Source organism: Cyprinus carpio, chromosome B4 (genome assembly GCF_018340385.1).
Source record: "Cyprinus carpio isolate SPL01 chromosome B4, ASM1834038v1, whole genome shotgun sequence".
Lineage (NCBI taxonomy): Eukaryota > Metazoa > Chordata > Actinopteri > Cypriniformes > Cyprinidae > Cyprinus > Cyprinus carpio.
In genome coordinates this window covers 20,560,702-20,586,984 of record NC_056600.1, presented here as the reverse complement: position 1 = coordinate 20,586,984, position 26,283 = coordinate 20,560,702, and the positions used below count along the sequence as shown (strand labels likewise).

Genomic DNA, 26,283 nt, shown 5'->3' with positions numbered 1-26,283 from the left:
TGACAGTCACTATGCTATGATTGATTATATGTTTCAGTTGGATAGATACTAGTGCTAATGTTTTGACCAAATGACTCGATTTGCTGTGTTTTGATAGAGATAGTATATGTAGAAAAACGTTTTCAGCATTTTTAAATTTATTTTTTAAAGTTTCTATTTATTTAGCAAAATGTGGTTTCGGCCAGAAAATTAACTATTTGGCTGTGATGTAGGTGTGTTGCTGTGTTAAGAGTTTAGAAAAAGTACTTTAAGTATTGGTAAAAGCTTGTTAGCAATTAAAAAAAAAAAAAAAAAAAAAAAAAAAACGATTGCTTACTAAAATTAAAAATAACACACAATTAGTGAAATCTGACACTCAAAACTCAGCCTCAAATCTGCGCAACTATAAACACATTCTAGGCCTCCCACTTTTTACAAAACATTACACACATTGTTTTGCAAGACTCTACAACACACCTCTACATTAGATGCAGAAATCTAACATGTCACATCTTTGCCATTTCAAGGCACTGCTTTCCAAAATACTACATGACCTTACAGATGCAGAGTCAGTGTAAGGATGGATTCACCATTTGAGAAGATTCTTCCCTCACTGTCTTGCTAAGAAGTACATTGCCTGTGATATGGATAAAGTGGCCATACAAAGAGATGATGCTAAGGTGTTTTTTCCCATCTCCACAAAAGTTTATACTATATTGTATTTAGAAATATATTCAGATTTTCAGTTCAGGATGAAGCCTAATTGCAATGATTTACTGAAGGATTTTACAAGGTGGTGAGAAATTAACATTTTCATGAATGATAAGTAATTGTCTCATATACTGTGTTTGATCCATAAATGTACTTTAACAATGTCTCCAAAAAAGTAGTAATGAGTCATGACTAATCATCTTTCATGTGGGCAAGCTTTACTCAACATTGCATAAACCAACTTTCTCTCACTGAAGAATGAAGCTTTGCAGATTGTGTGTGCTTGTTTCCTCTTCCTTTGCTTAGAAACACTAACACAGCATGAGTGTTCATATTAACTCTAAAGTAATCATTAAGTGCATTGAATAAGCTTAACATTGCATAAACCAACTTTCTCTTACAGAGAAAGAAGGTTCCCTTTCGAACATTCACTCTCATTATGTATGGGAAAACTCTTTTTTTCCTTTCTGCTGAAGCCTGATTTGTTCACGTTTGTGTAGCTGCACAAACCAATGACGCTTCAGCCTGCCAAAAGGAGCGGGGCCGACCGCTATATAAGTCGGTCCCTAGCACCATTCATCAAATTATTTTCCTTCCGCGACGAGGATAATCTCTTTGCTGACTCTTCTGCAAGAAGAAGCCATAGAAGAAGCTCCAGCTCTGCTCACTGCCATGGAAGAAGCCGAAAGCAGCGATGTAAGCATCACTGCAGGCATCCGGCATCTGGGTAAGAGCAAATTTCATCGCTCGTTGCTTCAAATGTCGCGCCGCGATAGGGTTCGTATAAGGGTCTCTTGCACAATGAAGACGGGCACAGCAAGTGCACCGCCTGTCTCGGCTGCACCCATGCAGAGGCTGCCCTCGCTGATGGCTCGTGCTCTTTTTGCGAGAGCATGAGCCTTTCCCATCTACACTTGCGGGTCGCCTTGTTCCATCAAGGCGATGCCCCCGCCAGGCCCTCCCGTCTTTTTCCTCCCCTAAGAGGAAAAAACAGCCGGGCAGCAGATCTTTTCCAGCGGGCCCGGGCAGTGTCATGTCGGCTCAGTGCCTGCTCAGCGTCCTCTCACGCCGGTGTTCTTCGCACATGAGGATCAGCGCCCCTCTTCAGCTGCGAGCAGGCTGGTCTCATTCAGTGCGTCCGAGGAGGACATCATCATCGATGACATCACCACTGACGACTCTGTGTCCTTGGCGGCGTCAGAAATGGAGGAATGGGGTGATTCCGGCAAGGAGCCAGAAGCAGACCCTCCCCCTCAAGTGGCGAGGCCATAGCCAGATGGCGAGTTAATCCATGTCCTCGCAAAGGCCGTTGAGGATCTAGGCCTTGAGTGGTCGGCTCCGGACGAGCCCACTCATGGCTTATTGGATGAATGGTTCATTATGTTAAGCAAATGAAGAGAATGCAAGCCCACATATGCTGAAATCAATCTTTCTCAGTAAGAGAATGCTGGTTCATGCAATATTAAGTCTGAAGCTTGCCCACATTGAAAGATGTTTCTCTCTTAAGAAATGAAATTTTATGTGCAATGCATAAAGATAGATTTAATGTGTTAGGAGTTTTAAGATAATGAAGTTATATTAGAGATTCTTAGCACATGTGGCTTAGTTTAGTGCTTCTGTGAACAGTAAGGCACATTCACACCAAGAACGATAACTATAAAGACAACTATAAAGATAACGATATTAGCGTCCACACCAGCGAACGATATCTTCTTTTTATTCTAAGCGCACACTCCTCTTGCGCTTTAAATTCTCAAGCTCGTTACAGCAGGATGGATTCTGATTGGCTGTCAATTTTTTATCATTCATCAGCTGGAAAAAAAAATCGTTTTGAAAGTGATTCCAACCATATCATTTTTCTTTGTCTTTATCGTTATAGTTATGGTGTGGACTCTGCTGTTCTTTAATACTGAAAACGATTTTTATAACTATATCTTTATCGTTATCTTTATAGTTATTGTCCTTGGTGTGAACGGGCCTTAACACTATGTTAGTCCAACTATGCAAATGAAGAGAATGCAAGCCTACACTTGCTGAAAACCTTTTTTCTCTGTAAGAGAAAGTTGGTTTATGCCATAGTAAGACTAAAGCTTGCCCACATGAAAGATGTTTCTTATATGTGAACTGAAATGTCTTCTGCAATGCAGAAAGAAATATTTTACTTTGTTAGGAGTTTTATACTCATGAAGTTATGTCAGATCTTCTCAGCAAAAGAAGATTAGTTTAGTGCTTCTTTGAACAGTAACACTCTGTTAGTGCAATTAAGCAAATGAAGAGACCCCCACATATGCAAGCCCACATATGCTGAAAACCTTCTGTCTCTGTAAGAGAAAGTTGGTACATGCCAGTGTAGACGACGACGAAAAATATTCTTTAACAAACATTTTTTCTGTGACTAAGATGAGACGTTGACGAGCTAAAAATAATATCTGATGATGAAATTATGACAAAATTTATGCTGCGTCTTCGTTAACTAGACGAGACTAGACTATAATGTTATTTGAGGACTACCGGACATTCAAAATGCATCCTATAGGCTATTCCCTTGTGAAAAAGAAGTGTGCTTAATTGTATTAAAAGTTCACTTTTAGTGTACTTCAAATCTTAAAAGTATACTTTTTTTAAAAGTGCATTTGCAGATAATATCATATAATTTAAATTAAAGGCCACTTAATTGTACTTAAAGAGATTACACTTTAATGACAATAGGTCTTAAAATACTTAAGTGCACTTCATAAAAATTCACTTTATGATAATGTCTAATTAAGTATTACTTAAACATACATTTTACATAATTATGATTTTATTGTGTTTTAAATAAGTACACTTATTTTATATATTTATCAATATACTAAAGCACATGTAAAATAATTGATTTTAATTTCAACTTAAATGTGTTCTCCAAAGTTACATTTGTTAATGTATTTTAAATGTATTACTATTTAGTCTATAATATATACTATGTGCATTAATGCAATTAATGAAAATAAACTTCAGTACACTTTCTTACACAGCATACTCCAATAAAATGTATTGCTGAAATTTTCATCACCAGCTCCTGCTCTATGAATTCTATAAATGTAATTTTCTTCATAATATTTGACATACAGTGTCATTTATGAGAGTACTGCATTCGTATGTAATAGTACCGTAATTTACATCTGTGTACCTGTCACGATCATCAGCTGGAGTGCCCATGAACTCCAGCAGAGGGCACTCCACTCAGGACTCTTGCATTTGGTGTCCATTCCCATTCCCAACTCCATTTCCCATAATCCTGTGCTTAGGTCTAATCACCACCAGGTGTTCCCCCCATTACCACTCCCCTATGTAAACTGGGTTTGGACTCTCAATGATTGCGAAGTCTTGTTTAGCCCCGTCTAGCATTTCCGAGCGTTTTTCCCAGTGTTTGTTCCTTCCGTGTCTGACTTTGGATTGTTTATACCAACTGTGATTCTCTGCTGCCTGGCCCGACCTCTGCTTGTTTCTGTTGTTGATTTTGGATATCCCTGTACATACCTGACGCTGTTCCCCGATCATTGCCTGTTTGACCATTCTGATATTAATCTACTGCAAATGGCAGAAGACTTCACCAAACCAGGATCCAGCAGCCTTAAGGAATACATCAAGGTCAGTCATGCATCCAGTAGCACAACTTATGTGCCCACGTCAAGGAGATCGGCCCAATCCAAGGACAGAGGTGGAAAGTAACGAATTACATTTACTCGCGTTTACTGTAATTGAGTAGGACTGTAATTTTTACTTTTTCTTAAGTATTTTTTGTTTGAAGTATTGTACTCGCTACATTTAAAACACATCTATGAGTAAAAAAAAAAAAAAAAAAAAATCGCCCCCTGGAAACTACTGCAGTAAATAATGGGCAGGATAAACTGGCGCTTTTCACAAGAGAGATGGCAGACAGGCGTAGGTGAAGACACCGCTGAAAACGAAACCCCGTCATATTCTGAAGTTGAACTCGATGCCATTTTATGCTTTATTATGCAATGAAGCTGTGCTACCTAGGGAGCCAACACTGGCAGTTTTACATAGATCTCGACAAGACATTCAACCCCTTCCAAGCTCTAAATCCGTTCACATGGTTTTGCACAAATAATTAGGGTCTGCGATAATATCATAATGTTGTTTTAAATGATATAATGATAGGGTCAGTAGAGTTTTAGACATATTGCATGTTTTTGCTCTATTTCTACAACCCCACAACCATAGCACAGTTTTTTGGGGGGGGAATGAATCAACTGTTTAATGATTCGTCAAGCGCAGTCGGCACCGGCCAGCTTGATTTTTTTTTTACCAAATGAGTATTCAAAACTTTTATGCAACATTTATGTTGGTTTATCCATTATTCATGCACGAAATGCATTCTTGTCCTGCCGTAAATACATCTAAATGCCACGGAAGCTCTGCATTTCACTGCATAAAAGAGATGGCCGCCAGCCCGGCGCTTTAATAAAAAACAAACTGTCTGAGACGAGATGGCAAACGTTCCAGCTAACCCTGGCACACACTGTTTTCAAATAAGACAATGATGGCTGGATCGCCAACCCCTCCAAAACCACTTTTTGCCTGCACAAATGATAAGTAATTTTACTCTGAGTAAATTTTAAACGAGCCACAGAGTAGATCATCTTTTACTTAAGAGCAACTTGAGTAGAAGTCACAAGGGACTATGTGATGGACTTTGTTGATGGCTCATTTCAAGAGCAAGGCCACATCAGAGGTCGCTGAACCGCTGATCTTCCAGAGTCAGGTCAGGTCGCCACTGATCTTCCAGAGTCAGGGAGCTCAAGTCGCCGCTGATCTTCACAAATCAGGTCAAAGTCAACTACTGAGCTTCCAGAGCCTCGTCACATCTCAAGCTGAGCTTCCAGAGCCAGGTCAGGTCACGTCTCAGCTGAACTTCCACTACTGAGAGCCTCGTCATCACATCTCAGCTGATCATCCAGAGCCTCATCACATCTCAGCTCGTCTCATCACAGAGCCTCCTGTCTGTTGCGCCAAGCAATGTTCTCTCAGCCTGTTGTGTTGCTGTCAAGGAGACGGTTACTGCTGTGGAACCTCCAGAGGTGGCGGCAACTGCTGCAGAACCTTCGGAGGTGTCTGTAGTATCCACCCACAAACTCATGGCCTGTCCTGTCACGGCCACGGAGGCCGTTCACGAACTCACCGCCTGTCCTGTCATGGCCACGGAGGCCGTCATTAACCTGTGTATGTTCTCTGTTTCAGTCCTACCTGACCAGACTGGCTCTCCTGTGGCTCCTTCTCATAAATGCCCTCCCTCCCACCTGCTCCTGCCTCCTCCACCGCTGTCGTCTGGCAGTCCCTCTGCTCGCCCTAAGCCAATCATCATTGCTGTGCGAGCTCCGCGGGACTTCCATCCTCCAGCAGGGCCGGAGTCTCCCTCACCTACACCTTCAGCCTCCAAGGCCTGGACTCCACCTCGGCCCGTTGACCCGTCGACTCCACCATGGCTCCTAGCTCCCTCCTCTCCGCCATGGCCTGGCAGTCCACAAGCTCCGCCTGGCTCCCTCGTCCCTCCGGCTCCGCCTTGGTCTGGCGTCGTCCATCCTACGCCTCAGTACTCCACTCCTCTGGCTTTGCCTTGTCCCTCTGTACCTCCGGCTCCGTCAGGCTCCTTCATCCCCTCGGCTCCACCTCAGTCCTCTGTCGCTCTGGCTCCACCGTGGCCTTCCAGATCCACATCTCCGCGTCAGTCGCCAGAGTCATCTGTTCCACCTAGGACCTCCTGATCCTCCCTGTCACCCTGGCTCTGTGGCTCTCCGTCTCCGCCTCGGGCTCCTCCTCCACCTGCTCCCCCTGGAGTCGGCGGTCATTCCTCCTCTATGGCTCCTCCCCCCCCAAAGCCCCTAACACCATCTGCTCCACCTTGGGCCATTAAGGCTGTGGCCTGGATCCAGCTAGACTCCTCTTGCTCCAGGTCCCTCCTGGCTCCTCCCTGCCTCCTCCCTCCATCCCTCCCCCTGTTCCGCCTCCGCTTCACCTCCCGCCTGAACTCTGGTCTACTCTCAGTTAGGAGCGTCTGGAAGCCTCTCCTTAGGAGGGGGGCTATGTCATGATCATCAGCTGGAGTGCCCATGAACTCCAGCAGAGGGCCCTCCACTCAGGACTCTTGCATTTGGTGTCCATTCCCATTCCCAACTCCATTTCCCATAATCCTGTGCTTAGGTCTAATCACCACCAGGTGTTCCCCATTACCACTCCCCTATGTAAACTGGGTTTGGACTCTCAATGATTGCGAAGTCTTGTTTAGCCCCGTCTAGCATTTCCGAGCGTTTTTCCCAGTGTTTGTTCCTTCCGTGTCTGACTTTGGATTGTTTATACCAACTGTGATTTTCTGCTGCCTGGCCCGACCTCTGCTTGTTTCTGTTGTTGATTTTGGAAATACCTGTACATACCTGACACTGTTCTCCGATCATTGCCTGTTTGACCATTCTGATATTAAACTACTGCAAATGGATCTGAACATCTCTGACTCCACGTTACAGTACCGAAATACTTTCAATATTATTATGTTGTTAACTTAAACACATTTAAGTGCATTAATTGCAAGCAAAAATTTAACAAATCTAAACCAAATTAATTTGCATTCAAATAGCCTACATTTGGTTTCTAATATAGACTAAACTGCACTGTAAAAATTACTTTTAGTTAGGTGAATGAGTCTAAACACAACGAATTAGAACAACTTGATCTTGAATAGAAATGGAAAGCTTTAAATAATACGTATATGATAATACGTATCCACGCAGTGTCTATTTTGTTTAATGCGCATGCGCCAAAATACTACGTCATGATGGCGTACTACTTCCAGATTTTGAAAAATGCGCCGTGCACCATGTTTGTGTAATATCGATGCATGAGGGAACAAACAAGAAGAGAACAACGGAATGCCACGTTTGGATGATTAGAGATGACACATGTGCTGCAGACGATGAATCAAGTAAATATATCTTGATATAAGTTTTCTTCATTCTTAATTTAGTCTTGCCAATCGTGCGGCTTTACCCATAATGCATCAGTTCTTGCTATATGAACTCAGGAGGTAAATTAATTGCATAATTGATCTCTGACTGCATTCTGATATCAGAATGTGATCACTTGTGTGGACCAAAAAATTAATTGGCCGCAGAAAATACAATATTTTATTTTAACTGAATGATTTAAGATTAAGTTTAATGCTACTGAATAAAATATTTAATTTACATAATCGATATTATAACGGTCCGTGTACGTTTTAATCATTTCATTTCCTATTTTGAATGAAATATAAGAAATGGAAAAATGTCTCGTTTATTCGTTTTTCCGTTTAGTTTAACAAACGGAAAATTAGATTTTGGTTCAATTTCTAATTTTTCATTTGAGGTTTACAAATCGGTTTATGTCTTCAATATTTCATGTGGGCGGCGCTGAAAAGCTGCTTTCATCTGATTGGTCGAATCGCTCCGCCTTCAGCACGGCCTTTTCATTCTTTCAGGCAGAATAAGAGTCAGTAAGAGTGACACTGTAATGTCTGAAACCGCCACTCACTGTTAATTAATATAATATTTGAATCAGATGTTGCTGGGCACATAATTCGTGCTGCTGTGACTTGCAAGTGACCCCTTTAAATTATTTCTAGGTTATAGTATTGTATGAATACTGTCCATATTGTCCCATAATACAGTGCAATATGGCTGTCAAAATTGCTCAAAAATGACGTTCGAATATTCCCTATAAAAAAAACACGAATATTCGAACTATTCGAATATCTATTTGCGCATTTTGTCAATGATGCGCATTACGTCAATAACAGGACAAATTTATACAAAGAGACATAACTACTTGTATAGGTAGTTTATTTAAGTTTAAACATATTTGACAACGTATTACCTACACAAAAACTTTTTGTTTAATACCTGTACAAGATGACATTTGCTGCAACGCGCGAGAAACGCCTTCAGTCTGCTTTCAAAACAAGACAATGTATCTCAAAAAGAGAAAAAAGATTCCCTCCTTGTTCAGCGAGTTCAGTTACCGAGAAAAATCAATAGCAAGACGTATTTTTTGTAAAAAAAAAAAAAAAACTAAGTGACATCTGTCTTACCCTCCGATCAGGAAGGCACATACAGAATATACAGGTCGCACACGCATGTACAGAGAGAACCGCTACATGGCGCGCGCATGGCGTCAGCCTGAGGAAAAGTGTCTTTCTTTACTCATCTCTCAACAAAACAACACATTAACACCAAAGACAGGCTGTCAAAATGATCATTGTGATCTAAAATAGATTAAAAAAATTCAATGTACGTCGTGAAATGTTTAAAAAGACCTAAAAAGTGTGTTTGAGTTTTACACTCCATCTAGCACGCACGCAAAGAAGGCACGCCTCACGTTTCTACTTATCGATTTCCTTATCACTTATCCGAAAAATTACTTCGGCTTGTGTCCATATCTCAGGGCGATGGCACAGTCTACACCCGGATAAATGATTATAATTCAGAAGCGCATCTTGCAACTGCCCAAGCACGATGGTAAGTTAGCAACCACATACAGTATTAACCGTGCAATAAGTCAATTTTACCTTATACCGACCAAAATTCAAAGTACTTCCAGACATGGCTTTTTAGATTTTGGGAGGTTGAAATCACTTTCTCTGCTGCGGTCTGTGCAAGACAGTGCGACTCCTGTGACCTGTCCCTGACCCCTCAAGCAGCGCGCCCTCTCGCAAAGCAGACAGCCATGCCTCTGCTACCGCGGGTGTGTTTTTCCACATTCGAATATTAATTTTCACATTCGAATTTCTGTTTTTTAAAACTATTCGAATATATATTCGAATATAGAATATTCGTTGACAGCCCTACAGTGCAAATAGTTCCGTCTCTTTGGATAAAAGTGAAGTGGAAATAAAAATCAATAACAGACTGAACAGTTCCATGATAATATGTCCGTAACATTTACCACTCTCGTCTTTTAAGTCAAAGGGCACTAGGTATGTGTGTGTGACATTAATAAATAATTGTGAAAATTAATAAAGTTAAATTAATTAAATAAATTAGAAATAACGTTAAAATTTTATGAATATAAGCATGTGTAGCTAACTCAGTTCACATGAAAAGTATGATATAGAAAAGAGAGAAGGTAGAATCAGTGAACGCACCTTACTGACAAATATTAACAGGGTAGGGCAAATAAAAATCCCTATTTTTCATGCCTTATAATTTTATTAGTTTTATTACATACTAAATTGGGTGATGTTTCTTGAGAAAGCCAACATATATTTGAACATTATTATTTATTATGAGAGTAATTGACACTTGAGACTAGAACTTTAATGTTTCACTAAATTCAGCTCAGACCTTCAGACTCGTCTGACTCGCGTTGCTGTATAACTGGTCAGACTCACCTTCTCAAAAAATTCTGTTGACTTTCGTTATCTGAGCAATGAAGGCCTTAATACTTAATGTCCACTAGAGGGGGCGACAGTTTAAAAAAATCCAGTCTACTCTTTTTCTGTTTACATCAGTTTAAATGACAAATAAATACATGAATTCCATGTGTACTGCCATATCTGTGTACAAGAATAAACTTCACACTTCAAGCTGTACAACTACTTAAAACTTCCCATTCTGGCTTTTTCAACCTACCTCCACATTCTTTTAAAGATATATTTAAAAGAACACACTGGTTTTTATTCACACTGGTTTATGCATTTAACGTTTGTCCATTTGGAACTTTTATTTTTCATGAGCTGTATATTTTAAGATGTAGGTGTTGAAAATTCATTAAATCTAAAGAGTTAATGTCAGGGCTCTCAGTCCTGCTCCTGGAGGGCCAATGTCCTGTAGAGTTTAGCTACCCCGAATAAACACACCTAAGCTATGCAAGGTCTTCGGGATCAGTAGCAATGTCCAAGCAAGTGTGTTGGAACTGAACTCTGCAGAACATGGTTCTGCAGGTTCAGGACTGTGTTTTAAATCTATAAATTAATTGGTACAGTAGGGTGTCTGCATGCAGAGGTGTACGTCAGTAATTACAACGGAAAATGTAATCTGTAAAAACTTGATGACAAAATCTTCAGATCTGCATTTAGGGCACTGCCTTGGGATCTCCATCCATTTGTCAATACAGACCTCGCACCCCACCACACTCCTGCAGCATGAGGTGAACACAGGTTCTTCAATGATAGCTATTCAATGCTACATTTAGTGCAAGTGTGTGGCCCTCTATTCTACATGTGACTTGATGTTTTCCAAAACATAATAATTTTTATTTGGCACAAGCTGCAGTAGTTAATGTTGTTTTATATTATACAGCTATCATTGAGCTGAGGTATACCCCCCACCCCCAGTTATCATTGAAGAACCTGTGTTCACCTCATGCTGCAGGAGTGTGGTGGTGTTCGAGGTCTGTATTGACCAATGGATGGAGATCTCAAGGCAGTGCCCTAAATGCAGATCTGAAGATTTTGTCATCACAGAAGTTGCAGGCCTTTCCAAAGTTCTTGAAGTCACTACGAGTTTTGTGTAATTCTGTGTAGAACAGTTTGCATATTTTTTCCACTTCCTGCAGTAAAATTTGTTCAGTCAGTAAGGTCCAAGCAGGGTACAGTATGTGCAAATGTGATAGTTTTCTAAAACATTGCAGTTTTGTTTGCATGTTTTGTGAAGATTAAATAAAGTTTTTACAGATAACATTTTCCATTGTACTCACTGATGTACACCTCTGCATGCAGACACCCAACTGTACAATTTAATTTATAGATTTAAAACACAGTCCTGAACCTGGAGAACCATGTTCTGCAGAGTTCAGTTCCAACACACTTGCTTGGACATTTCCACTGATCCTAAAGAGCTTGCTTAGCTTAGGTGTGTTTATTTGGAAATCTAAACTTTGCAGGACATTGGCCCTCTAGGAGCAGGACTTAGAGCCCTGACATTAACTCTTTAGATTCATTGCATGTGATTTTTCAACACCTAATACATCTAAAAATATACAGCTCATGAAAAATAAAAGTTCCAGATGGACAAACGTTAAATGCATAAACCAGTGTGAATAAAAACCAGTGTGTTCTTTTAAATATATCTTTAAAAAGAAAATTGGAGGTAGGTTGAAAAAGCCAGAATGGGAAGTTTTAAGTAGTTGTACAGCTTGAAGTGTGAAGTTTATTCTTGTACACAGATATGGCATATTCATGGCAGTACAAATGAAATTCATGTATTTATTTGTCATTTAAACTGATGTAAGCAGAAAAAGAGTAGACTGGATTTTTTAAACCTGTCGCCCCCTCTAGTGGACGTTAAGTATTAAGGCCTTCATTGCTCAGATAACGAAAGTCAATAGGATTTTTTGGGAAGGTAAGTCTGACCAGTTATACAGCAACGCGAGTCAGACGAGTCTGAAGGTCTGAGCTGAATTTGGTGAAACATTACAGTTCTAGTCGGTGTCAATTATTCTCATAATAAATAATAATAATCTTCAAAATATATGTTGGCTTTTTTCTCAAGCCCAACAAAGACTAAGAAAAGAAACATCAACCAATTTATTATGTAATAAAATTATAAGGCATGAAAAATAGGAATTTTATTTGCCCTGTTAGTATTTGTCAGTAAGGTGCGTTCACTGATTCTACCTTCTCTCTTTTCTATATCATACTTTTCATGTGAACTGAGTTAGCTATATATGCTTACATTCATAAAATTTCAATGTTATTTCTAATTTATTTAATAAATTTAACTATTAATTATCACAATTATTTATTAATGTCACACACACATACCTAGTGCCCTTTGACTTAAAAGACGAGAGTGGTAAATGTTACAGACATTTTATCATGGAACTGTTGAGTCTATTATTGATTTTTATTTTCACTTCACTTTTATCCAATGACATTTACATTTACATTTAATCATTTAGCAGACGCTTTTATCCAAAGCGACTTACAAATGAGAACAGTAGAAACAATCAGATCAACAAGAGAACAACAACGGTATATGTCAACAAGTGCTATGACAAGTCTCAGTTAGTCTAGTACAGAACACGTAGCCAGAGTTTTTTTATTATTATTATTTTTTTTTTTTTATGAATATGATAGAGAAGAAAAAGAAAAGGTAAGTACTAGTATCACTTGGTTAAGTGCAGGCGAAAAAGATGAGTCTTTAGATGTTTTTTGAAAATGAGTAAAGACTCAGTTGTTCGATTTGAGATCAGGAGGTCATTCCACCAGCTGGGCGCAGTCCAGGAAAAAGTCTGTGAGAGTGATTTTGAACCTCTTTGGGATGGCACCACAACTTCTGGAGGGCGCATAAGATTGAACTAATGAGCTTAGGTATGTTGGCGCCGTGCCAGTGGTCGTCTTGTAGGCAAGCATCAGTACCTTGAATTTGATGCGAGCGGCTACTGGTAGCCAGTGTAACCTGATGAGGAGAGGAGTAACATGAGCTGTTTTTGGCTCATTGAAGACAACCCTCGCTGCTGCATTCTGGATCAGTTGTAGAGGCTTGATAGTACATGCAGGAAGGCCCGCCAGGAGAGCATTACAATAGTCCAGTCTGGAGAGAACAAGAGCTTGGACAAGAAGTTGGGTGGCTTGCTCTGACAAGAAGGGTCTAATCTTCCTAATGTTGTATAAGGCAAATCTGCAGGACCGGGTCGTTGTAGCAATATGGTCTGTGAAGCTTAACTGATGATCCATCACAACTCCTAGGTTTCTGGCTGTTCTGGAAGGAGTTCTGGTTGACGAACCCAGCTTTATAGAGAAGTTGTGATGAAACGATGGGTTAGCTGGAACCACCAGCAGTTCAGTCTTAGTAAGGTTGAGCTGAAGGTGATGGTCATTCATCCAGCTAGAAAATGTCACTCAGACAGGCTGAAATGCGAGCAACTACCGTCGGATCATCTGGGTTGGAATGAGAAGTAGAGTTGAGTGTCATCAGCGTAGCAGTGATAGAAAAAGCCATGCTTCTGAATGACAGATCCTAATGACGTCATGTGGATGGAGAAGAGGAGTGGTCCAAGTACTGAGCCTTGAGGAACCCCAGTAGCAAGTTGTTGTGACTTAGAAACTTCACCCCTCCAAGACACCATGAAGGATCTATCAGAAAGGTAGGGAGTTAAGCCACTGGCGGCGGTTTCCAGAGATCGCCCATCTTTTTGAGGGTGGAACAGGAGAATCTGGTGGATTAACGGTGTGTCAAAAGCAGCAGACAGGTCCAGCAAAAGTGAAGTTACTGAGGATTTTGAAGCTGCTCTTGCCAGTTCGCAGGGTTTTAGTAACCGCAGGAGCAGGGCAGTCTCAGTTGAGTGTGTGCTTTGAAGACAGATGGTTGCTGTCCAGGAGTTTGTTCTGTAGTAAAAGAAAACATAGATAGTGGTGAACACAGCTCGTTCAAGTGTTCTTTTCAATGAATGGAAGAAGGGACTACCGGTCTGTAGTTTTCTAGAACCGTTGGATTTGAGAGATGGTATCTTCAGCAGTGAGCTTACCCGAGCCTATAAGAGTATGAGTAGAGAGCTGTGCATTTCTTTGTGAAGCCTACTGTACGTGCATTCAGATGGACCATGCATGGGTCCTCTCCAATAACCCATACAGGACACAAAGTTATGACAAAAAAGTTATATCCCAATATATAATTTTATGATGATAGATTTCCCAGGATTCTGTATAATATCTGTATCAAGTCTTTGCATTGTTCCAAAGACGGCTCTAGTTCTCAACTGAATGTGCGGGGTTAGAAGCATCACTAAATTTGGCCAAAGAAAACTTGTTAAAAGTCGACATTTTTCTATATTAATTTGTGCATTTTTTCAAAGTGTTCATTAAAAGTGCAAAAAAATCATTAACAAAAATCTGAAAAGAAGTCAATATTGCTTACGTTTTTCGGGCAGCATTTTGTGTGTACGGTTCTAATTTTCAATTTTGGTTTTCAGCATAGCATTTAAAAATACAATAACCGTTCATTTTTCGTTTTTTTTGTTCCGTCATGGTTAAAAAACGAAAACACTGAATGGACGCAAAAGTACACGGACCGTACACGGAGCCATAAACGTGATTTGTAAACCTCAAACGAAAAATTAGAAATTGAACCAAAATTAGAAATTGAACCAAAATCTAATTTTCCGTTTGTTAAACTAAACGGAAAAATGAATAAACTAAACATTTTTCCATTTCTTATATTTCATTCAAAATAGGAAATAAAATGATCAAAACGTACACGGACCTATAACCACCAGTAATTCAATATATCAGCCACCTCTAGAAATAATGCTGTTTTTTCTTTTTCTTTTTGCATATGAAAAGATGTTCCGTTACTGCTTGTGTTTGTAATGTAATATGTTTGTACTTATCTGGAGTTATTCATTTTGCAGGATCAGTACAGTTTTGTTACTGGAGATAAGTTACAGTGTGGAAACACAGACCAGTTCTTGAAGAGGTGATGTTAGAAGTTTTTAATGAGTTGTTGCCTAGTTAGCTCACTCTGTTCACAAGCTAAAAGTGCTATACCTATGGATTTTAACTGCTTTGAAACTTTTCCATTTGCAAGTAATATATTCCCTTCTGTGCATTTACAGAACCCCTCTAATCATCATATATCTTACAGGTAACAAACCAAAGGATGAGGACAGTAGCTTTTCTGTGCCAGCCGTGGTACATACAGGAACATCCTTCGTGAAGATGCGTCAGAGAAGCATGTAAGGCAAGATGAGTATTTTTTTATATATATATAAATAATATAATATTTTTATATATTTATCTATTTGTTGGTAATTGATAGATTTATGTTTTATTCCCTGTAGAGTAGGAATAATACATGTTTGTGAAAAATGTTATCTATTTTTAAAGCCCAGTGTCAATGAAGATGGTGTGGTCAGTGGAATTCTGCTGTTCATGGGAAATCTGAAGGAACATCTCCCAGTATTCTACTACCATGTTGCCCTGATGATTGAGGTAATTCACCTCTTAGGTGATGCAGATGTGGTCAAAAGTTTACACACCTTGCAGAATATATTCTGCTTCATCAGGGCAGCAATTTTTTTAATTATTCTACCTCTCTACCCCCTTACTGCTTAAATTATTAATATTTTTTCTGATACTGTAAGTTGTATATAAACTTTAGACTGCAACTGTGTCTATTGCTTTCACTCAACTGAACCATTTATAATGACTGGATATGTTTTATAACAGTTGTTCTTCTTTCTTTCCTCAAGGAATTTTTTCGGACTTTCCGGCCTCTTTGGAACATTTCCGTTCATACAGACTGTGGAGAGATGGTGTGCAGCTTCATGACATGTGAAGTTTAGTTCACAGACAGCACTTTCCAGCAAGTTCATTTGGATTAATTTTTTTAAATAACTAATTTATTTATTTAGTCAAACTTGCATTCACTAATGCTGGAGTAAGATTTTAGAAGAAAACTTTAAGTCCTGTTTAATGTTGGTGCTAGTAAAGGTTTGAGAACTAATGGCCTGGTTTACAGGGCTTAGACTAAGCCAGGATCATAGTTCAGTAAGGACATTTATGCATTTTCATTAACATGCCTTAGAAAAAAAAAAAACATTACTTGCATCCATATACAAAAAAAACAAAGGCACTGGTATTTTTAAAGATCAATCAGTGCAATTTTCTATCAACTGAAACAGCTCAGAATTACATTTTAGTGTGGGGCTGGTCTTAAGCCTTGTCTGTGAAACCAGGGGTACAAGTAACCCACTTTGGTAATGTTTTACAATAAGGCCTCCTTTGTTGTACATGGGATGATAATTTTCTTTATTTTTTGTATTAAGTGTGTGTCTGTTTGTGTGTTAGTTATGTTATGGAGACCAAATGACTCCACAAGTATAGTAATACCAGTCAATACTGACCTTGTGGACATTTTTAGGTCCCCAATGAGGAAACCTCATGTAACAGAATGATGTTTTCTGTGATGGTGAAATTAGCATTTTTCTCCAGACTCTTTCTAATAAGTGAGTTGAAGTGTTGTAACTGTATTATTTATTAATAATATAAAATAATTTTTGTGTATTTGTTTTAGAGATTGTTTTGTCAATAAATGTAGAATTTTAACCATTTTATTAATATGCTTTGATTATAACTAGTATAATAATAAATTGTTTTTTTTTTAATATACTAAATTTCAACTTTATTGCCAGAGATATATGACATTGAAGTATATTTTGGTTCACATTATTCGCTTATTCAGAAGTAAATATTTACCATATTTCAAATCACATATAAAATAAACTAAAGTCCCACTTAAGTGGTTCAAAAATATCACTCAAAAGTAAACTAATTGCAATTAATGTAATTTTAAACTAATATATTTGAAATTAAGTACAAATAATATGCATTTATGTGGTCAAAAACATTACATTTAATTCACACTTAAGTGTATTGTTAACTGACATTAAAGTGTATTTTAGTTCACATTAATTGCTTGTCAGTACATTAGTAGTACACTTTAACCATATTTTGAAGAAACTGGAAGCAATTATGAACATAATTGTACATATAAAGATGTACTAAAAAGTCCCACTTAAGTTGTTCAATAAAATCACTCAAAAGTTAAATTTATTGCATTTAATATACCTTTAAAATGTGATACATTATTACAAATACAATGTACTTAAGCGGCGAAAATAACATTTAATTTGCATTTATGTATGTTCTTTTAAAGTATATTATTTCCACAATAAGTACACTTTATAAAAGTATACTTAAGCCCACTTCTTTTTCACAAGGGTTGTCCTTCAAAATGTGCGTCCCTGTCATTGGATTGCGATCGGATAAGGGCCGCAGCCGCAGTGGATGGATAGGCTAATAAAACGCGATAGCGATCTGAAACAATGGGCTCAGCAACCGAAGGGGTAGGGATAAGGTAACCAGACGTCCCGTTTTTCCCGGAAGTCACAATTCATTGTCGATTAATTTAAAGTTAGTGAAGGCGGGATAGGTGGAATCGTGCTAATAGAAGTGTTCTCTCGCGCGCACGCTCCACTTCCTCAGTTCTCATATACAGCGCGCGATTACTTCTCAGCGCTCAAATACACACACACACAACAGTCCAAATGTTTATCGTGTAGAGTATCTCACGTAAATACAGTAGATTATGGATTAAGTGAACGTGAACAGGTGGGTGAAAACTGAACGTGTGTCAGTGTTTCATGCATGCCTTCCGTCTTAGGACAGCATTCCAAATTAAATACCTATTTGTCATTAATGTTAACCAACAAAAGATGTTAAATAAATGTATACATGTTAAGTAAAACCTACTGTATCTGAAAAATGAGTTTAATTTGTATCTCTAATATGCAATGTTAATTCTAAAGCTTGCCCACATGAAAGATGTTTCTAATATGTGAAATGAAATGTAACTTGCAATGCAGAAAGAAAGATTTTACTTTGTTACGTGTTTTATACTCATAAAGTGATGATAAGTGTTCCTGTGCTAAAGAAGCTTAATTAGTTTAGTGCGTCAGTGAACAGTAACACTATGTTATGCAAAACAATGTTGCAAAAAAGCAATTAAAGAGAATGCAACCCCACATATGGTGAAATCCTTCTTTCTCTGTAAGAGAATGTAGGTTCATGCAATGTTTATACTGAAGCTTGCCCAAATTGAAGATGTTTAAAATGAAATGTTATTTGCAATGCAGAAATGCAAATCCCATATTTATTTCAAAGCTTTTTTCTTTGTAAGAGAAATTTGGTTTATGCAATATTAATTCTAAAGCTTGCCCACATGAAAGATGTTCCTAATATGTGAAATAAAATGTGCGCGTCACCTGACAGACGACGTCACACAACTGCAGCAGCTCACTCACGGATATTCTCTTCTCGGTGGAAATCTGGAAGTTTGGTAAGTTAATTTTAAATTTTATAATTAGGTTTTAGGATTTTACCCTATAGTGTACATATCTTTTAGTTTTAAATGACAGTGGACGTTTAGCCGGCGAACGTTGCAAAAACACCGTTACAGAGTTAACTCGTCTAACGTTAACGTTACCCGATGTTTCCCTGCTTGTCCCGTCAATTTAATCTAACTCGGTGAATTACACCTGATTTATTTCGACCAAACCAGACCTAGTGACTGTTGAAACGATGAAAATACAAATCAAGATGGTTAATGTGAGTTTTATTTTGTTTCTGTCGAATTTGAATGTATCATTAGTGTGTTTTACGATGGCCTGTGAGATAAAATTACTGCATTTGCTAATGGAGTCTGGTAGGATCATATAATAACTAATATGTCTCTGTAGGGATCCTATCCATAATGTTCGAACCGAGCCTGTCACCAATAAATTAGAGTATTATAATACTGTTTCCCGGATGACGGCTGCAGCACGTCGCGGTCAATACCAATTTGAATAAGTTGTTGAAAAACAAAAAATTTAGGCGGAAGACCCTGTAGCTGTGATTGCAATGACAAATAATTATTTAATTAAATATATAATTAAAATGTACTCATACTCATGTTTTATGTATAGTAGTTACTTCATATTCTGTACTTTGATTCATACACTTCAGGTCACGGCAACCCAGGCAGACATTGAGGCACAGCAGGTGATACCAGACACACCCAGGCTCATTATTCTTGGTAAGTATGTGCAGGGTGCGATTTGCCGAGGGGGGATGGGGGGATTATGCATCCCTGCCTCTGCTGAATTACTTTTATCCCCGTTGGGGATAAAAACATCATGCAAACCCGCTCTGACGTCCCGATCTGAATCAAATGATTCGCGATACACGCTTTGACGTCCCGATCTGAATCAAATGATTCGCGATACACGCTCTGACATCCCGATCTGAATCAAATGATTCGCGATACGCGATCCGATTGAAGCGCTCGAAACAGAGAATCATTTTGCGACGCAATGGTTAAACTGATTCGGAGTTTCGAAAAGCTCCGTTGTGTTCTTTGCTCGTTTTCTCTATGTAATTTGTTGTTTGAATAACCGTGGACATTAAATCATTACAATTAATAGGCCTTACGTAGGCTTACAATGTTTTTTATTAAACTGAGATCACACTAAATACAGTTTCTGTCGTATTAAAAACATTTCATAAAAAATTTCAAAAGCACCCCCCACCCCCCCTCTGTTTTTTTTTCACAAATCGCACCCTGAGTATGTGGTTTTTCAGTACAGTTTATTATTTATGTACACACACACAGACATATACTAATACATATCATAAGGGCTGGACTGGTAATCTGGCATACCGGGCAAATGCCCGGTGGGCCGACGCACTTGGGGGCCGGTCGATATAATTAGATTTTTTTTTTTTTATTGGCCAACGACCGGCCCATAAAGCAGGGACAGCGGCCCATTGGTTCATTTTCCATACTGACACTGGGCTGGCTCAATCATCTCCAGGCGGGAAGGAAGTCGACCGGAAGTTGAAGTCGGCCGCATGTCGCCATCTTGTAGCAGAACTTCACTTGCATTAGCACTTTGACAGCGAATAACTTTACATCTGAGGCGTTTAAAGACTCCATTTGTCAATTATTTATTTCTAAAGATACACGACAATGTATAAAGGGATCCATTACCTTCTATGTTACATTATGGCCCCGTAGAAACAGTTTTTTGTAAAAATAGGCTAACGATTGCGTCATAACCACTCGACTCTCTGTCGCACAGTAGAGAAATTACCGTACAGACAGGAGGAGAAGCTCGCAGGCAATCGGGGAGATGTCAAGAGAGAAGCCCATAGATAGAGTCCATAAAAGCAACGGGACAAAATATTTCAACAACGTTTTTGGGGAATTGGAAATAATTCGGTATGTGGCAAGTGAATACATATGAAGTAGCTTTTATCCACGAACTTTAATAATTTATCTACTTCATTAAATAATGAAGTATGGGTAACGGCTGGTATATTGATGGGGAATGGAGAAATTATCAGGAAATTATAATAAAGAAATAAAGAAAAGAAAAAAGAAAATAAAGAAAAAAGTTTTTTGTTCAAGTGTTTTTGACCATGATTTATTAGCCAAAACTGCATGATTTAACACCTAGCTCACAGTTATTTGAATATTAGCCTATGGGCAAATGTTTTACGTGAAGAGATGAAATCATGTAGAACAATAAGCAATTTTAAGAGACTATAAATGAACAGCCTATATTGAATCGATACGAAAATGACTTGAGGGGATATTGTATACTGACAGTATGGTTCCTGGGATGCATTAACTTAATATGGCGTACTGGCGTTACATTTTAAAATACTATACAAAATAATTAATCAGAATACTTACTCCTGCTCACTCACGCCAAAGAACTCCCCGCTCAAGCTCACAGTCTCTGCAAGATTAACGATGGCAGTTTGCACGCACAGCTACTAGAATATTTACATCTGTCAGACAGGTTGCTGACGTCATCAAGCTTAGTTTGAGTCTGCGCGTCAGAAACGGAAGTGCTAAAAATCGCTAAAAATAGGAGGCTTCACTTGTCTCAATTGAGTTCCAATGGGGTCGCTGTGTCCATTTCTTTTACTGTCTATGATCATCTCTTAACAGGCTCCACCCCTCCCCGTCTGTTTCTTGCGTCAGATGCAGTCAGTGGCTCAGGTACCCAGGAGCAGGTGTCTGATAGTGAAGTCAAGGAGGGACAGAGTGAGTAGGAGAGTGTAATTGAAACGGTAAGCATGGTAGCTACATGATTAACAGGGAGGGAGTGTTAATCAGGGCAGGTGCAGGAGGATAGTGTGTGTGTGGGCCTGGTTGGGCCATGACAAAGATGATGATTTACCTAAATTATAATATTATAATAAGACAACATAATCGTGCACTAGCCACTCAGTCAACTAAAGTCAAATAACACAACATAAGCCATTTTGCATTGTTTTTGTAGCTAGGTTAGCAGAGTTAACTTATTCAATTGCAACTTCGGCTGACTATTCTAATGTTAACCCTTTAAAACCCATAACGGCCGTACGGCCCTTCTCTAGAAAAACTTAAATGATGCCATTCGATTATTTTAATTATTACTCAAAATGGCTGCGTCAAAACGCCCACGACGAGTTACATGTTGGAAGAGATGTAGCTAACGCATGCTATTTGGGGATTAAAACCCGCCTTGTATTTTGAAAGCTGTATATTTTTGTTTAGCTGTATTTTCAACAAAGTAGATATTTTCTCATGTTTCTAATGAATTTCCAATATCATTAATATGCAATATTTACAGTGAGTGAATAATATGAATATCATATATATTATTAGGAGGTTTTGTGTGAGTAATTTGGTAGTATAGTTTGTTTTTCTTTTTTTTATGGGAAGTATCTCAACAATAAGAGGTAAATGTTGTTTGGTGTCATATTAAAGAGGGGTTTGTGCTCTTTAAAACAAAGTAGCCTATACTTGCAATTGTAAACTAGTTTTTCTGCTGTCTGGTTCATTGAAAAAAAAAAACATTTCTTTTTTAGAATTAGCAGTATTCTACATCCACATTCTATTGGGTTCTAAAGGGTTAACTAGCTTTTATAACATGGAGCACATTGTCCATCTAGAAATCCTGCTCTTCAAGAATACAGGACTATATAACCAAAATGGATCCTTACTAAGTGTACTTTTAATAACTCTTCCAAATAGTTGTAATCATCTCTCTCTCTGTCCTTATGTATAGTCAAGCCAGGTGACTCATTATTCCCTTTACTCTCTCTCTCTCTCTCTCTGGATGCCCTCTCTTTTGTAGTTCATTGTTTTTGAGGATGTTCAGAGCACCATGGAGCCATTTCCACAAAGTAAGGATAAAATATGTGCAACCATCTCTCTACATTGTTATATATTAAAGATACTTGTATGGTGATCATTTTACTCATTCAGTTATCATTCTCGTCCCTCTCTCCCTTTCTCTCTCCCTTTCTCTCTCTCTCTCTCTCTCTCTCTCTCTCAGGATGCCCTCACTTTGTGTAGGCCCTACTCCACTGCCACCTTTGATCACCAGGAAGTCAGTCAAGAGAGAGTGAGTACACTGGTCCACTTGCACTGGTACACTGGTCCATAGCACTTAGTTCTCAGCTTTGTATGGGTTTTTGGGAATGGAACAGTAGATATGCATATCTGCAGGGACCGCAAGGATGGTGTACTGGTTGGTTGTGTCCGACCGATTGTGGTGGGCCGGTCTGAGCAAAAATGCCAGGGCCCTTTTTTTGTCCCAGTCCAGCCCTGCATATCATACACACAGGAACACACTAACATACATACTCACGCACTTTGTACACTCACTCACACAAACTCAGACACTCTCAAAGATACACACATACAAACATACACACACATATACCTACTCACACACTCTCACAGACACTCACACATACATGCTCATTCACCCACACACTCACACATTCACATACATACTCATACAAACACTCACACATATGCATACTCATAAACACTCTCACTCTCATAAACACTCACACATACAAGCTCATATTCACCATCATACACCCACTTACTTACACATACTCACAAATATAATCAAACAGTATTCACACTCACAGATGTTTGTACAGCTACACTCATATACACTTACACACACATATACACACACATACACTCATACATATATTCATATAAACACACTGACACATATACATACTTATACACATTCTCACAGACACTCACACATACACACTTATATATTTACTCATACACCAACTCACTCACACATGCAAACACGTACATATACTGTACATACTTACAGATGGTTGTACAGCTACACATTCATATACACTCACACATACACATTCATATTCACACGCATACACCCTCTCACTCACATATTCACATGGGGGCAGCTGTGGCCTAATGGTTAGAGAATTGGACTTGTAACCAGAAGGTCGCAGGTTCGAGTCTCGGTGCTGGCAGGAGTTGTAGGTGGGAGGGAGTGAATGAACAGTGCTCTCTTCCACTCTCAATGCCCATGGCTGAAGTGCCCTTGAGCAAGGCACTGAACCCCCAGTTGCTCCCCGGGCGCTGGATATAGCTGCCCACTGCTCCAGGTGTGTGTTCACGGTGTGTTCACTTCCCACTGCTGTGTGTGTGCACTTGGATGGGTTAAATGCAGAGCACCAATTTCGAGTATGGGTTACCATACTTGACAAATGTCAAAAAAAAAAAAAAAAAAATATTCACATACACACAAACTTACTAATATAAACACACACATATAGTCATACACCCACTCACACATACACAGAAACATACTCATACACACTCACTCTTACACACAAACACTCACTCTCACACACACACACACACACACACACACAGCTGTATCAACATAAGTTTTTTTTATTCACAGACAACATTTTATTCACTGCACATACATATACTCGATGAAAGTGTACAAACAGTCATGTGTAAATTGCACCATTTAAGAATGGAGTTAATTCATTTATGGACTTTGTTGACAATGTTTTTGAAATAAAACATTGTAGGTAATTAACATTTTGTTCTTTCATTTTCAGGACATTCAATTATGACAGCATCCAAGTGGATGCTATCCATTGAGGGAAACGTTCTCTTGACACTGGACAGCAGTGACAAATTTATAACCACCTTTGCAGTGCTGTTTGCAAGCTACTACTGTACATTTCAACATCGAGTACCAGGAGTCTGCTGCTTGTACTTTAGAGCTTGTTCAGAGGCAAGTGAATTTCTTTCTGCATTTCGCTTTTGTATTGTATTTAAATCATGTGTGCAACAGTTGAGAAAGAACTAAAAGTGGGAGGACGAGAGAAATTTGAGAACAAGGTTGAGTGCATTAGTCTTTTTTTTCAATCATATTTATTAACTGGTATGATATTGCTAACAGGTTCCTGGTCAGAATTAACCCTGAAGATGGAAATGCCAGACAGATAAAGTGTACTGCCAGATAGGGAGTCAGCAAGAGGGTGGTGCAGAGGAAGGTGACAGCCATCAACCCATATTTTAGTAGTTTTATTCAGTCCTTGGAGTTTGAATGGAAAACTTCAAACTGAAACCTGCACCCACCACCCACTGTTAGTGGGACACTTGTTGTTTTTTTTAAGTTGTTGTTTCTCATTTGTCATTCTTTTACTCAACCCAATCTGTCTGTTTACTAACATCTTTTAAATATCTTCTTTTGTGTTTAACAGAAGGAAGAAATTCATACAGGCTTGGAACAACATGAGGCCGAGTAAATGATCCCAGAATTAAAATTTTTGGGTCAACTAATCCTTTAAATGCCATTAATACCTGTAAATTGCTGATGCACTGAACATGCAATGGTTTTAAATGAAATGGTTTTAATAGTTTAATTTTTGAATAAAACATTTTTGACAAGAGCATTGTTTGAACATAATACAGTTGCTGGCAACCGTGCTGCCAGTACTATACTGTAAAAATACAAGAAAGTAGTTTTCTCAGTAAGAGAATGTTGGTTCATGCAATGTTAAGACATGCCCACATGAAAGATGTTTCTCTTTTATGAAATGAAATGTTATTTGCAATGCAGAAAGACAGATTTTAATGTGTTAGGAGTTTTAAGCTAACTTTGAACAGTAACACTATGTTAGTGCAACTAAGCAAATTAAAATAATGCAAGCCCACATATGTTGAAAACCCTCTATCTCTGTAAGAGAATGTTGGTTTATGCAATGTTAAGACTAAAGCTTGCCTACATGAAAGATGTTTCTATAATATGAAATTATAAAATGTTATTTACAATGCAGAAAGAAAATTTTTAATTTTTAGAAGTTTTATATTCATGAAGTTATTTTAAGTGCTTCTCAGCAAAAGAAGATTAGTTTAGTGATTCAGTGACCAGTAACACTATGTTAGTGCAAAAAAGCAAATTAAATATTAATTGCAATGCAGAAAGACAGATTTAGGAGTTTATTTTCATGAAGTTACCTTAGACCTTTTGAACACAGGAGGTTTATTTTATTGCTTCTATGAACAGCAACACGAAGTTAGTGCAGCTAAGCAAATGAAGAGAATGCAAGCCCATATGCTGAAAAAGTACTTACTCTGTAAGGAAAAGTTGTTTTATGCAATGAGTAGACTAAAGCTTACCCACAACAAAAATGTTTCTAAAACATATAATGAAATGTAATTTGGAATGAAGAAAGACATATTAATGTGTTAGGTGTTTTATGCTGATGAAGTTATGTTAGAGTATCTAAGCAAAGGAAGCAGAGTTTAGTGCTTCTGTGAACAGTAAGAGGATCTTAGTGCAACTAAGCAAATGATTGGAATCCAAGCTCATAAATGCTGAAAACCTACTTTCTCTGTAAGAAAAAGTTGGTTCATGCAATTAGACCACTAAAGCTTGCCCACAACAAAGTTGTACCTAAAACATGAAATGAAATTTTGCTTACAATGCAGAAAGACAGATATTAATGGGTTAGTGGCTGTTTTGGTGTGATTAAGTTATGTTAGAGCTTCTAAGCACTGGAAGCTGAATTTAGTGCTTCTATGAACAGTAACACTAAGTTAGTGCAACTAAGCCAGTAAAGAGAATTTAAGGCCACTTATGTTGAAAACCTACTTTCTCTGTAAGAAAAAGCTGGTTCATGCAATGTGAAGACTAAAGCTGTTCCACATCAATCAATGA

At 38.5% G+C, this 26,283-nt stretch overlaps 1 long non-coding RNA gene across 1 annotated transcript; it reads left to right on the top strand.

The window, feature by feature from the left end:
- The first annotated feature begins 15,278 nt into the window (after positions 1 to 15,278).
- On the top strand, positions 15,279 to 16,171 carry LOC109092497. Its single transcript, XR_006154728.1, has 3 exons — positions 15,279 to 15,396; positions 15,548 to 15,652; positions 15,913 to 16,171. It is a non-coding gene; the product is annotated as an uncharacterized LOC109092497 (long non-coding RNA).
- Positions 16,172 to 26,283: the final 10,112 nt, after the last annotated feature.